The sequence below is a fragment of the Glycine max genome, chromosome 15 (assembly GCF_000004515.6).
Source record: "Glycine max cultivar Williams 82 chromosome 15, Glycine_max_v4.0, whole genome shotgun sequence".
NCBI lineage: Eukaryota > Viridiplantae > Streptophyta > Magnoliopsida > Fabales > Fabaceae > Glycine > Glycine max.
This window is the reverse complement of record NC_038251.2, coordinates 32,247,259-32,252,324: the sequence shown is the minus strand read 5'-3', so window position 1 is coordinate 32,252,324 and position 5,066 is coordinate 32,247,259.

Genomic DNA, 5,066 nt, shown 5'->3' with positions numbered 1-5,066 from the left:
GAGAGGATAAAACTGTTTGGGCAATGAAAACTCTCTTTAAAACATTTGAATGGTCGTTCATAAAACATTTGAATAGATATGTCTCTTGGAAATTATTTTCTGAAAATCCCCTCTGGTAATCAATTACAAGACTTATGTAATCGATTACAGGTTTTAAAAATTTGTATTAAAACATTTTCAACTACTGGTAATCAATTACAAGACTTATGTAATCGATTACAGGTTTTAAAAATTTGTATTAAAACATTTTCAACTACTGGTAATCGATTACCAGAGAGCAAATCTCAATTTGAAATGATAGAATTCTTTGGTCAAACCTTTTGTTTGTTTCAATTTGGAAACTTCTTCCTAAAGATTCTAAGAGATCAAACTTGATCATATATCTTGACTTTCTTGGATTCTTGTCTTGAATAAAACTTAGAAGTACTTGATCCTTTAGCATCATCAAGACATCAAAACATCTTGCTTAAATCCATCAGCTGAAAAATCCTTCAACTATTTCTCGTCCTTGGAAAATTCTTTTTGCAAGAATCAACTGCTTCTTTCATTCTTCCTCACTACGAGGCCATGACGAAAGACAACGATTGGTACCTCAAAGCCTTACACTGGGGCAATGAGGGGCACCGTGCATGAGCCTTAAGTGAACCTAGGGGCAGATTAGAAGTTCTCACCCAATAGGTTCCCTCCTACAAGGTCATGACGAAAGACAACGATTGGTACCTCAAAGCCTTACACTGGGGCAATGAGGGGCACCGTGCATGAGCCTCAAGTGAACATAGGGGCAGATCAAAAGTTCTCACCTGTCGATGTTTTTAAAAGAAAAAGGGAGACAAGCCCTGGAATTTCAATAGATTGATTAATTATCAAACGACTCCATTCCCGTCACTCCAAAACGGTCAAGTGACTAAATCAAACAGAACATACACTCTGAGGGAGTTCCCAGAGAGATTTGCAAAAAGATAGGATAAGGTCGCATGAATTATCACCTCTTTCAAAAGGACAGTCAATCTATGTTTTCCAAAAAAAAATCAAATCAAAATCAAAATCAAAAAATAGGGAAAGAATGTCATGAACATTGTACAACTTTCCATTACATTGCATTGTTTCATATGAAGTCCGCATTTACCAAATTTCACGACAAAGGTTGCATGCATCTGCATCCCTAAAAATCATGTTAACTGCATAGATTTCCTACATCTAATGTCCAAATCTTGTGGATTTGGGATGACCGGCCCTCTCGATGAGTCGATCTCTTGCTTTCTCATAAGGGTGGACCCTTGGGTACTTGTACCTATCACTTTTAGAGGACTACACGTCCTCGCCACCAGAGGGCTGCACGCCCTCACCTCCAGAGGACTATATGTCCTCGCCTTGAGAGGGGTACACGCCCTCACCTTGGGTACTAGTTACCCTCACCGTTGAGAGGACTACACGTCCTCGCCTTGAGAGGACTACACGTCCTCACCATCAGAGGGCTGCACGCCCTCACCTCCAGAGGACTACATGTCCTCGCCTTGAGAGGGCTACACGCCCTCACCTTGGGTACTAGTTACCCTCACCGTTGAGAGGACTACACGTCCTCGCCTTGAGAGGACTACACGTCCTCACCATCAGAGGGCTGCACGCCCTCACCTCCAGAGGACTACATGTCCTCGCCTTGAGAGGGCTACACGCCCTCACCTTGGGTACTGGTTACCCTCACCGTTGAGAGGACTACACGTCCTCGCCTTGAGAGGACTACACGTCCTCACCATCAGAGGGCTGCACGCCCTCACCTCCAGAGGACTACATGTCCTCGCCTTGAGAGGGCTACACGCCCTCACCTTGGGTACTAGTTACCCTCACCGTGAGAGGACTACACGTCCTCGCCATGAGAGGACTACACGTCCTCACCATCAGAGGGCTGCACGCCCTCACCTCCAGAGGACTACATGTCCTCGCCTTGAGAGGGCTACACGCCCTCACCTTGGGTACTAGTTACCCTCACCGTTGAGAGGACTACACGTCCTCGCCTTGAGAGGACTACACGTCCTCACCATCAGAGGGCTGCATGCCCTCACCTCCAGAGGACTATAAGTCCTCGCCTTGAGAGGGCTACACGCCCTCACCTTGGGTACTAGTTACCCTCACCATTCAGAGGACTACACGTCCTCGCCTTGAGAGGACTACACGTCCTCACCACCAGAGGGCTGCACGCCCTCACCTCCAGAGGACTATAAGTCCTCGGCTTGAGAGGGCTACACGCCCTCACCTTGGGTACTAGTTACCTTCACCTTTAGAGGACTACACGTCCTCGCCTTCAAAGGGTCAGGTACCTTCAACTTCAGAGGACTACACGTCCTCGCCGTCAAAGGGTCATGTGCCTTCACCTTTGTAGGGCTACACGCCCTCACCTTCAGAGGACTACACGTCCTCACCTTTAGAGGACTACACGTCCTCGCCATCAAAGGACTACATGTTCCCCATTTTCAAAGGGGGGCATGCCCTCACCTTTAGAGGATTGCACGTCCTTGCCATCATAGGACTACACTCCCTCGCCTTCGAAAGGCGACACGTCCTGAACTTCAGAGGGCTACGCGCCCTCGCCTTTAGAGGACTACGCGTCCTCACTTTCAGTGTGCTCCATATCCACACCTTAAGATAATTTAAGGTCCTCTGTCCTTAAATGCTTAACCGAGACTTGCACTCCCGGTTAAGGGACCAGTAGTTTCCTTTTAACGGTTCCTGGGCCACCCCCTGATATTGGAGGAGGGCCAACTGTGCGAGCACAACCAGAGAGGGAGGCTATCACACAGCTACTATGCATACTGGGGCAAGATTTCACCCGTGCCGCTGCAAAGAGAAGAGTGCGGACCATGCGCACCAACATGACCACTCTTACACAGATATAGATGACATTGCTACTTAGCAACATTCTGCCCAGCGACCGCAATGCCAATCTCCCCCTGCGGAAGTATCAGTTGGTCTGTGCCGTCCCGACATGGGTAAGTATGCATATGGTTCAACTGATTTCTGATACCATTTATTTGTTTGCAGGGATCACACCCACAAAGACACCCAGTGAACCTGAAGAAGTCCAACAGGGCCCTGGGGTTTCCAGCTCTGGTTACGGGCCTCTATCAGTCCTACGGGGTGCCCGTACCCCCCCGGCAAGGTCACGTCATCATAGGTAAGTATGCACATCGCTCAACTGATTTCTGATTTCATCTATTGTTTGCAGGGATCGCGACTGCAAGACACCTAGTGGATCCGAAGAAGTCCAACAGGGTCTTGGAATTGTCAAGCTCTAATTACGGGTCTCTATCAGTTCTACGGTGTACCTGTCACCTCCAGCAAGGGCATCAGGCCCCCTACTAATCGAGCTTTCATCAAGAAGTACTGCGCCCCCAGGCAGACGCAGGGTGAGACACCACAGTAGCATTAGGATGGCCGGTAGCGGGCAATAGACGCACCGCCACCACCTTTAGAGTTCACCTCTGCTCATCCACAAAAGAGTTAGAGCGTTGCCTACGACACATGGCCGACCCATAGGCGACCAAGTCCAAAGCCAAAGGTAAGCAAAGTACTAGGTCAGTGACCGACAAGTCATAAGGCGTCCAGCTAAAGACGTTAAAGAAGCGCTACTAGGAGGCAACCTAGTACCTTTTGAATCTGTGCTTGTTATTTGATCACTTTTCATAGTAAGACACACCTAGTTGTTCATGATCCTAGGAATTTAAATAAAACGAGCACAAGCTCGGAAGGTAGTCATACCTCACAAAATATATATATGTATGTTTAGGTAGAAAGATACCTTAGATATGCATGTATGTAAACAAAAACACACTTCACAAAATATATATATGTATGTTTAGGTAGCAAGATACCTTAGATATGCATGTATGTAGCAAAAAGATACCTCACAAAATATATATATGTATGTTTAGGTAGCAAGATACCTTGGATATGCATGTATACAACAAAAATACCTTACAAAACATATATATGTATGTTTAGGTAGCAAGATACCTTGGATATGCATGTATATAGCCAAAATACCTCGCAAAAATATACACATGTTTAGGTAGCAAAATACCTCATGAAAAAAAAAAAGGAAAAAAAAAAAAACAAACAAGAAAAAGAAATAAACAAATGATAATGATAAAAGAAAAAAAGAAGGAGAAAAAAGAAAAAATAAGTTGTCTAGCTAAAAACCGACATGCTTTTGGAAAGAGATGATTTCCAACTCTTCTTCAGAAAAAATTCATTGATCATAACCGATTTTTGAAGAGAAAAAAAAACGTGTCTACACCTGAAGGGTGAATGCTGTGAAGATTTCCCCGGACGCCCAAAATGGACTCGGATGAATGCACAAATTGATAAAAGAACATATTTTGGAAACATTGGGTTGATTTAAAATAAAGGCAATGAATCCTGAGCCCTAGCATCACATGACCATAAAAATTTGACGCTTGAGTGTCCGCATAGGTGCATGCATGACCAGTTTTGCATAAAGTTTCCAAATCATCATTTTTGCATTTGTGTCATGGAAATAATGTGGGGCATCCCTTTTTATCCTTGAACCAAACCAAACCCTGACATGTATCATGTCTAGCCATTCTACAAGCCTTGAGCCAAAATCCCGACTCACCATAAACCTTGACCCAGGGTGAGAATGTCAATCCTTACCCTCGGAAGCAAAAAAGAATAGAAGGGAAATTTCCAATCAAAGAAAAAGAGAAGGAAAATTTCCAATGAAAGCAAAAAAAGAAGAAGAAGAAGAAGAGAAAAGAAGGAAAATTCCCCAATCAAAGAGTGGGAGAAAGCAAAAAGAAAAGAAAGGAATTTCCCAATCAAAGAATGGGAGAAAGTAAAAAAGGAAGAGGAAGAAGGAAAGAAAGCTCCTGATCAGGGATCGAAGGAAAAACAGAAGAATGTGCAGAGAGGTCTTTGGACCGGACAATATCTGAACAATACAGAATTGTCACCAAACGAACAAAAAAGAAGGAAAGGAAACCACGACCTAAAATGGTCTTCTCCCTTTGATTACCAACCAAATCCCGTGCGCTAGCGACTTTTTTTCGCCC